This window comes from Musca autumnalis, unplaced genomic scaffold (assembly GCF_047663935.1).
Source record: "Musca autumnalis isolate F117 unplaced genomic scaffold, ASM4766393v1 scaffold_3, whole genome shotgun sequence".
Classification (NCBI taxonomy): domain Eukaryota; kingdom Metazoa; phylum Arthropoda; class Insecta; order Diptera; family Muscidae; genus Musca; species Musca autumnalis.
In genome coordinates, this window is record NW_027411866.1 from 57,060,356 (window position 1) to 57,071,245 (window position 10,890).

A 10,890-nucleotide genomic window follows, 5' to 3' on the forward strand; every position below is an offset into this window, starting at 1 on the left:
ATCAACGCGACGTTGGATGATCAGTACAACAACGATTTCAACAATTTGTGTGGACTGTATATGGGGAGATGTAAGAAACGAATTTAATGCACTCGCGTAGGGTGATTGAAATTCGACCAATGATTTATTTTTATATTAATGCTCAAACGGTAAACGAAACGAAAAATACTAACGCGGTAGCTCACTTTTTATGGAAATCTGAGTTTACGTACCTGGTGTTAGTATGGTGATTTGTTGATGTAATTAATGATAGCAATGATATGTGACGTGAGATGGTCCAATGATTTCTCCGTGCAAAGCAACAACAAAAGCTTCAATTCTCGTTTAAGAGAGGGGGAACAACAACAAGGCTGATTTCTATCCGGCTCGATGCGACCAATGTTTAGGTGAGGGAGGGGAAATCCATAGGTTTTTATTCAACGATAGCTCAGGATACCGTTTGATGAGCAGTGGAGGGAGAAAAGAACAAGAAAATAAAACACAAGCAGTATCAGTTTTAATATTAAATAATATGCTGGTTTATTGGTGATGTTTATTTCTTTTCTCATACAACAACAAAGATTACCTTGTAATCTGGGGTGGCGACAGAGGCCGGTTAGTAGCAACAAAGATTACCTTCTGTAATCTGGGGTGGCGACGGAGGCCGGTTGGTATAACGCGTAGACGTTATGTTAAAGCGCGACAAGTGAACTACTCAAAAGTTGATCGACAAGTGAACGCAGAGGTTCTTGCAATCGCAGAGGATCTGAGTCGATTTATACTACTACATTTACATATTCCAATGAGAGAAAACTCAACAACCACCGCTCGTTAGCATCAACACTCTACGGTCTCCGCAGAGGGAACTTGCTGAGGTGATGCACGATGATGTCAATCAGCATCCGTGATCGACTGAGCTCGGGAAGTTGAGTTGGAATGTATCAAACCTAAACAGGGGCTATTCCAAAAGGGGGACCCTATGTTCACAAGTTCTGGTGGATCAGTTTTTTGGGAATATTAAATACCAAATCATAGCTAATTCGGCCTGAAAACGCAGCCAAAAACAGCAAAATACCTGAAATCGACCGGAACCGTTATATGGGGGCTATACCAAAACATAGACCAATTCGCCAGCAAACAAAAAACGCATGTTTCCATTGTGTCCTATCTCAATTTTTGTGAATACCACAGATGGACATGTATAAATCGACTAAGAATTTTACCCTGATCAAAAATAATATTAAACGGAAAAACAAATTTAGTCTACCTTCCATATTGTGGCGGAGGGTATATATTATTAAAAACGACGTTTTTAAATTTAGCATTATTTTTGCCATTTTAATATTTAGTTTAGCAGTTTTTAGCATAATTTCAAAGCAGATTTAGCTGCAACACTTTTTTAGATCTGGTCAAACTGGTGAGCACGCCTTTGTGCTAGCACACAGGCAAATTGAGAAAACGTACTCTTAGTTTTTTGTGAACCATAAACAATTAAAAGTTTATGCAATTTTTTATTTATATTTTTTAATCATTTGCATTGTGGACGATTTTAGACAACATTAACGTTTAAAAAATTTTGAAATAAGTAATTAAACATCAAGAAAAATTAAATATTAATTCTCCCTTAAATTTGCCTCTCTCTCGATTTTGCTCAGCTCTGATATACGTTAACGTACTACATCAGAGCTGAGCAAAATCGAGAGAGAGGCAAATTTAAGGGAGAATTAATATTTAATTTTTCTTGATGTTTAATTACTTATTTCAAAATTTTTTAAACGTCAATGTTGTCTAAAATCGTCCACAATGCAAATGATTAAAAAATATAAATAAAAAATTGCATAAACTTTTAATTGTTTATGGTTCACAAAAAACTAAGAGTACGTTTTCTCAATTTGCCTGTGTGCTAGCACAAAGGCGTGCTCACCCCTGATCTTGGCTGACATAAGGAGAATGTGTACTTGGCAGGAGAGCAGCATTTGACAACAGCGGGTAAAGGCAGAGTAATGCTGAGAATTGACAATTGTACGCTGATATTAGGCAATAGCTCTGTTCCTTTACGTGCAAGAATCTTCAAGTTTTACCACTTTTTACTCGAAAAGCGTTCCTTTACTTCAGACACCATACAATTTGTATGAGTGCAGTTTACAACTTATACTACTTTTGCCGGTTTTACCACTTTCAAAAGTAAAGGAACAGACCAAATGTGTTGTACCATGCATGGTACAATAAGAAAGGTAGATGCATCGGCGAATTGCTACAACAAAGCAACTTTTTTTGTAATGTAAACTGTCAACATTTTCGCCAAATGGTCTCTTGTTGTCTCTTTTTATCGCTTGTGTTTGTCTGTAAAGTGTAGACATGCTATCTCTTACTTACCGAATCATATGGTTTTTTGTTTTGATTTTTCATGGCGAATTCATAGTTTTTTGACGTTTTAGATTCGATCAGCTGGGCTGAGGCATCTACCTTTCTAACATGGCCCAATTATAAAGGTCCTCTCTCAAAAACAAATGATTTTGATTTGAGCTGTCAAAATTCATATTTGTCATTTGAATTCGCTGTGAGGTAGAGAAATGTCAAACAGCAGAGGAACAGGTAGATGTATATCGAAAAAAGAAAACAAATCAACTTTATGTTGTACACGTAAAATGTCAACATTTGTTGTGTTTTGTATTAGAATTTAATTTAAAATAACTTATTTTGGCAGTTAAAGATCGATCAGCTGGTATTTTCTGTTACGTCAAACAAAAATAACTGCGTCAACAGCTTTTTCTCGGAAAATGTTATGTATGCATCTACCTTAATTGAGAATAAATAAATTCGCCTCAAACATATTCCGTGTCGGCGAAAACAAATTTTTCACCTTTGTTTATGAATTTTGACATTTCAAATCTTTGTTATTGTTTGAATTCGCTTGAGAGAGGACCTGTATAATTGGGCCATGCTTTCTAATTGTACCATGGTACAATAAGAAAGGTAGATGCCTCAGCCCAGCTGATCGAATCTAAAACGTCAAAAAACTATGAATTCGCCATGAAAAATCAAAACAAAAAACCATATGATTCGGTAAGTAAGAGATAGCATGTCTACACTTTATAGACAAACACAAGCGATAAAAAGAGACAACAAGAGATCATTTGGCGAAAATTATGACAGTTTACATTACAAAAAAAGTTGCTTTGTTGTAGCAATTCGCCGATGCATCTACCTTTCTTATTGTACCATGCATGGTACAATTACTTAGGTAGATGCCTCAGCCCAGCTGATCGAATCTAAAACGTCAAAAAACTAGGAATTCGCTATGAAAAATCAAAACAAACAACCATATGATTCGGTAAGCAAGAGATAGCATGTGTTCACTTCACTGTACAAACACAAGTGATAAAAAGAGACAACAAGAAACCACTCGGCGAAAATTTTGACAGTTTACATTACAAAAAAAGTTGCTTTGTTGTAGCAATTCGCCGATGTTTCTACCTAAGTAATTGTACCATGGTACCATGGCTGTGAGGTATAGAAATGTCAAACTGTACAGAAACAGGTAGATGTATCTCGAAAACAGAAAACAAATAAACCTAATGTTATACATGTAAAAAGTCAGCATTTGTTGTGTTTTGTATGAGAATTTAATTTACAATAACTTATTTTAGCATTTCAAGTTCGATCAGCTGATATTTTCTTTTTCGTCAAACAAAAATAACTACGGGAACAACTTTTTCGCGGAAATGTTTTGTATGTATCTACCTGAATTGACAGAAAAGAAATTCGCCTCAAAAATTTGTTCGCCTCTGTTTATAAATTTTGACATTTAAAATCTTTGTTTTTCTTTGAATTCGCTTGATGGAGGACCTGTAATTGGGCCATGGTTTAAAGCATGGTACAATTAGAAAGGTAGATGCCTCAGCCCATCTGATCGAATCTAAAACGTCAAAAAACTAGGAATTTGCCATGAAAAATCAAAACAAAAAAACCATATGATTCGGTAAGTAAGAGATAGCATGTCTACACTTTATAGACAAACACAAGCGATAAAAAGAGACAACAAGAGACCATTTGGCGAAAATTTTGACAGTTTACATTACAAAAAAAGTTGCTTTGTTGTAGCAATTCGCCGATGCATCTACCTTTCTTATTGTACCACGGTTTAAAGCAAAGAAAGAACAGAACCTGTATATTATAAACTGTGAAAAAGAGAAATGTTTTGTTCGGGTAAACAGCGAAAACGCGGTAATGTGGCATGAGAGATTCGGTCATTTAAACTTTCAGAACTTGCAACAGTTGGCAAAAAATAATATGGTGATCGGTATGAATGATTTAAAAGATGTTAATGATATTCCGTGTGAAATATGTATGAAAGCCAAAATATGTGTAAAGCCATTTGAGAGCAGTGAAACGCGCGCGAAAAATATACTTGAAAGAATACATACAGACGTATGTGGCCCATACGATACGGACTCATTGGGAGGTTCAAGATATTTTATAACATTTATTGACGATAAATCTTTGTGTATTTTTTAAAGAGTAAAGACGAAGCTCTCAGTAAATTTAAAATATTTAAAGAAATGGCTGAATGTCAAACGGGAAAAAGGATACAAATCTTAAGAAGCGATAACGGGCGCGAATTTGTAAACAAAGAATTTAATGCATTTTTGGAAAAGAATGGTATCGTGCGTGAGTTGACGGTGCCATACACGCCACAGCAGAATGGAGTGGCCGAGAGAGCCAATAGGACAATCGTGGAGATGTCAAGAGCAATGTTGTTGCAGTCCGGTTTGGAAAATGCTTTGTGGGCTGAAGCAGTAGCTACGGCGGTATATATAAGGAACAGATGTCCAACAAAGGCGCTTGAGAAAGTGACACCATATGAAGCATTTACTGGTAAGAAGCCTAACGTCAAACATCTTCGAGTTTTTGGTGAGGCTGTCGTGGGTTTGGATAAGACAAGTCATAAGAAGTTCGCCGCTAAAGGAAAAATGTACATAATGGTTGGCTACTCGCTTACTGCAAAGGCATATAGAATTTACGATCAAGATAAACGTGCTGTTGTGGAAAACGTGATGTTATGTTTATCGACAAACAGATGCCGAAAAAGAATTCCCAAGACAACGAGAAAAACGGTTTAGTCGATACTGTAGACTTGTTGGAGTGTCCACAAACAGAGAGCCAAGTAATGGATGACAGTATGGCCGTCCAGGAAGAGTTCGTGGGATTCGAAGAGAGCGATTCCGAAGAATGGGGATTCGAAGATTGCGAAGCCGAAGAAGGGGATGCAGTCTATGAGAAGTGAGTATGACGCACTTTTAAATAATAGGACGTGGTCCTTAGTGGAAAAGCCAGCTGGTAAGAACCCAATAGGGTGCAAGTGGGTATTTACCGTGAAGAAAAATAAGAGCGGAGAAATTGAAAAGTTCAAGTCCCAAGTCAAGATAAAAAGACCATGTACGAGATAAGAGAATATATTTGTGACAAGTTCGAATGTGCTGATAAGGACCCTCTAGAACATTTCTTGGGTATTCGCATAGAGCGAGAAGGTGATCTTGGAGCCATAGCTATAGACCAGTCCCAGTTAATTAATGATCTGTTAAGAAGCCACAAGATGGAAGATTGTAAACCAGCTTCAACTCCGCTGGATGTGAGTTTCAATACGACGTGTAACAATAAGGAATGTGAAGCTGTGGATGCTACAAAGTATCAGTCGTCTATTGGAAGTTTAATGCATATTGCTATTGTACCAGACCAGACATTATGCATTCTGTCGTAAAGCTGGCGCAACGAAACAATGATCCACATAAAGAACATGAAACAGCAATCAAGCATATTTTACGATATTTGAAGAAGACCGTTGATTTCAAGTTAGTCTATCAACAAACAGGAGAAAGTCTTAGTAGTGGGGGTAGTGTCCCATCAAATCGTAAATCGTATTCAGGATACGCGTTCTTTCTTGGTGGAGGAGTTTTTTCATAGAGTTCTCAGAGGCAAAAGTGTGTGGCCCTGAGTAGTACCGAAGCGGAGTACATTGCATTGACTGACGCAACGAAGGAAGCAGTTTATCTCAAAGGTTTATTGTCAGAGCTAGGTGTTCAAGAATCAAAAGATCCAGTGACAGCTATCCAGTGATGCTATACCTTCTGGGTCAAATCAAATACCTGAACCAACTGCAACAAAAACGCCATTGAAACAAAAGCAACACCTCCCGACATCAACTACTCCATATTTTACTCCCTCAAAATCGTTGAATAACACATTAAAAGTCGTACCTAATATGAAAACTATTTTTGCCGCCCGTTTTGCTTCTGAAACTACTCCTGAGCAAGTAACTGAATATGTTAAATCCAAATTTAATCATGATATCGACATCCAAGTTTTCAAATTCAATTATGCAACGAAGAGAAGAAAAATATCATTTAGGGTAATTGTCCCTGAAGAAATTTTGAAACCGTTGTGAAGCCTGAATTCTGGCCATCGAAAGCAATAATTCTAGAGTATATCTACAAATATCGCCCTACTACTAATGCCGCCGTTTTACCTCCGCTACCAAATCCATCAAAAAAACTAATTAACTTTCGATCTTTGAAACACTTAAATGTAATCTATCAAAATGTAAGAGGATTGAATACTAAATTAACTTCATTATATATAGATAGTTTTGATTTCAATTATAATATTCTTGTATTCACCGAAACATGGCTTAAGAAAGACATCTTTAATTCCGAAATATTGTGTAAAAAGTATAATATTTTCAGACGCGATCGATCCGATACCTCAAAGAAAACTGGAGGTGGTGTACTTATTGCAGTTTCTTCCGATTTTGCTACAGAAGAAATAATTTTATCCTTAGTTTCTGACATTGAATTTGTTGCAGTAAAAATTCGAATTGGTAACTCTTCCATATTTCTAACATGTTCATACATCCCTCCCAATTCAAATATTGATGTTTATGTGAAACACGCAACTGCTATTAGATTAGCTTTTAGCTCGTCGAAAGCATGTGATACTCTGATTGCCCTCGGTGATTTTAATAGCCCTACAATTCATTGGGACATTGCTACAGATATGAATTGTTTAATTCCCCGTACATTAAATAGTTCTTCAAAAGATTTCGTTGATTCTATGTATGATCTTGGATTGTCACAAGTAAATAACATTTTCAATTTTTCTGGTAAGCTTTTGGATTTAGTTTTTGTCAACAATCCCTTAGATGTGTCAATTAACTCATGCGACCCTCTAACGCAACCCGAAGACCGCTTTCATCCCACAATTGAATTGAGAATTATAAAGTCAATTATGTCGCGTAGAATTATTTCAATGCCAAATCGTCAGTATTGCTTTGCGAAGGCCGATTATTGCAAGTTGAATTCCTTACTCTCAACTGTTGACTGGTCTGTTATTTTATCAAGATTTTGACATCCAAATAAATACATTTTACTCAATTCTTTACGATTGTATTGCAAAATCCGTTCCCAAAACTTTACCCCAACGTTCTTCAGGGCCACCCTGGAAATCCATTACTTTAGCCAAATTGAAAAACAAGAAGAATAAATTATTTAAGAAATATAAAAAATCTGGATCATCCGTTGATTTTTCTGGCTATACTATCGCAAGATCTGAATATAATATTGAAAATAAAAGAGCGTATAAAATGTATATCTTATCAATGAAAGAAAAATTAAAACGTAATCCAAAATCCTTTTATAATTTTATAAACTCTAAGCGACGATCGAGTACATATCCAAGTTCCTTTAAATATGGATCTGTAGTTGCAGATGATGATGTCACAAAAAGCAATTTGTTCGCTGATTTCTTTGCTACAACAGACTCGAAAAAAGTATATGACCAATCTGTAATAAATGTATCTACATTTAGTACAGATACTGTTTTAAAAAATCTAAAACCATAAAAAATACATACAGTCCGGGGCCGGATGGAATACCTGCGAATATTCTTAAGCAATGTGCTAATAATCTTGCTAATAATCTTGTCATTTAGGTTATTTACCACCTGTTTGGAAGGAATCATATATAATACTATTATTTAAATCCGGCAGTAAGAGCAACGTAACAAATTATAGAGGTATCGCTAAACTTAGTGTCATACCGAAACTTCTAGAAAAACTTATTACAGATACTTTGTCCTTTGATGTTTCTAATATTTTATCTAATACTACGTTTACATTTAAGAAATGCACTCGATACCGATTTATTTTATTGGATGTTTGATGAGCCATTGATATGAAACATTGTTATTCGTCATTTTGTCAAGCCGATTTGTCTCAATCTATTGTGTAATGAGCCAATTTACATGAAATATCAATTTTGTTTGATGTGCCTATCTACAGTGAGTGTCAGAAATATTCGGTTTTCAATTTCACCAATAATAGCACCTCAGTATTTTAGAACCAATACCCAGTATCCAAAAAACCAAATACTTAAAAAATGTTGGTTCCGTGGCAATTAAAAAATGTATGTAACATGGATCCATGGCAACCCTATGAGCGAGAATAACAAAGAAAACGTTGTTAACCCTGTTTTCTATGCGTCAAAAATATTCGGTTTTTGTAACTTTTGTTAAATATTTTGCAAAAAACAGGTCATTATCGAACTTTTTCTTATTTATACTTTATTAGTATACATTTTAATAATTGTGAACAGAATTTTTGTTTCTGTGTGCAAAACTATTATATTTTATAGCAAATTATTAAAATTTAGAGCTAGGGAAAAACGCTATCCTAGAAAAGAGAAAACTGTTTATAAAAACGTAGAAAAAAAGGGGAATTGCTTATTTTTGAATATTGAGTCCAATATAGTTGAAATAATGTGCAAAAGTCACGAAAATATAGAAATAATCGATTTCGTGAAACACATAAGCCAACCAAACCAAGACTGGGAGGGAAGGTAGAGGGTTAATTCGTGTACGTCGTTCGATAGGCGAACAACGTAATTGAAACGATCGTGTGAACATGACATTATTAAAATGTATACTAATATTGCAGAAAAAGTTCGATAATGACCTGTTTTTTGCCAAATTATTTAATACAAGCTGTGTTCCTTTACTTAACTGAGGTTACCATTTGTTACCATTTCAACTTATAAAGCGTTCCTTAACGCCAAAAAGTGGTAAAACTGGCAGCAATTTTTAAGGGAGAGAGAGCACAAATGCCTTTCTCTTCGACCACAGGCTACCAGACAAATTTCTGCAGGTAAAAAATGGGAGAACTGATTTTTCGACATTTGCTTGCGATTATGACACTGCTACCAGATCTACCATTTTTTCGTTCCTATACTTTTCTTGTAAAAATGTTCATGAGAGAGCAATTTTGAACAATTTTCTCTTTTACCACTTTTACGATTAAAAAGGTAAAGGAACAAAACTTCAGTAGTCACACGCGCAAAATTTGCGTTAAGGAAAATTGAGTTTTTGGGAGAGAGCGGAGAGGGAAGAGCCCCTCTGTAATTTTCCTCCCCGCTCTCACCCAAAAACTCAATTTTCTTTACCGCAAATTTTGCGCATGTGACTACCTTCCTTTACCTTTTTAATGGTAAAAGTGGAACAAAAGTTACAAAAACCGAATATTTTTGACGTATAGAAAACGTTTTCTTTGTTATTATCGATTATAGGGTTGCCATGGATTCATGTTACATACATTTTTTAATTAATTGCCGCAGGACCAACATTTTTTAAGTATTTGGTTTTTCGGATATAGGGTATGGGCTTCTAAAATACTGAGGTGCTATTATTGGTGAAATTAAAAACCGAATATTTTTGACACTCACTGTATGTCTTATGCCAGACTATGAAAATTTTCATTGAAAACTCTTTGTCATTTTCCACTAAAATTTCATTGACATTCACACACGTATATGAAATCAAATGAAAATTTTGAGATTTTCATTGCTTTACATTGGTTTGAGAGTTACGAATTTAATCACAAAGAATAATTTCAGATTACAGAACCTGGTGTACAGAGTTTCACCCCCTTCACACCACTAGCCTATAAACTAATTTTCACGTACATGAAAATGTTCATAGTCTGGCACAAGACTATGCTTCAAAAAGGAATACCAAACAACAGCAGCTATTAAAGCGGAAAAATCCCAAGCTCGTTCTCTCTTTGAATTCAGTTTTTATTCGACGCGTAACGAGGTAAGGTGGTGGAGTTAAGGCAATAATTGGTGTACGTAATAAAAAAAAGAACAATGCTAACAAAATTGTTGAAATATAAAAGTGATTTATTAAAAGAAAATATTATCAAAATAAGGAAAAATTAAAGAAAAAGCGGGAAAAATAAATCAAAACTGAAAGAAAAAAAATAATTAAAATAAACCTAAAGCAGAAAATAAATTGAACATTCAAAGAAAAAAAAATTAATCAATGTTAACCTATAAATTAAAATGAAAAAACAACATTAAAAAGAAACAGAAAAAAACCCTGAAAAAAACGTATAACCTGAAAAGAAAGAAATAAATATCATTGGCTGAAATAAAAAAAAACTGAAAGGAGTGAAAATGTCAGTATTCTAGCGCAATCTAAGAAAAATTTTAAAGAAAAGTGTAATTAGCATACGAAAAGAAACAGGCTGTTAGTATTCCAAATTTTAAATCACACTGTGCTAGGCTAGCTTACTAGGCGTTTACACTAGACAGTTTGTCTTCAAATACAACTCTGATTTACTAACACATACAAACATTTGTCGTTTGTCTCGCAGCTGTCCATCATTTTTTCACAGACAGTAAGGAAGACAAATTTTTGGCATTTTTGTAAAAATAAGTTAGATAATAATTGAAATGTGTTGAAAACAAAAGAGGATGAACAAAAACAAAATATGAAAACGGAAAACAAAAATAAATCGATGATTTTCATTCAAAATTTTACAACTGTTTTTGCAGTTGTCGGGACGCCTACGTCACACAGGCA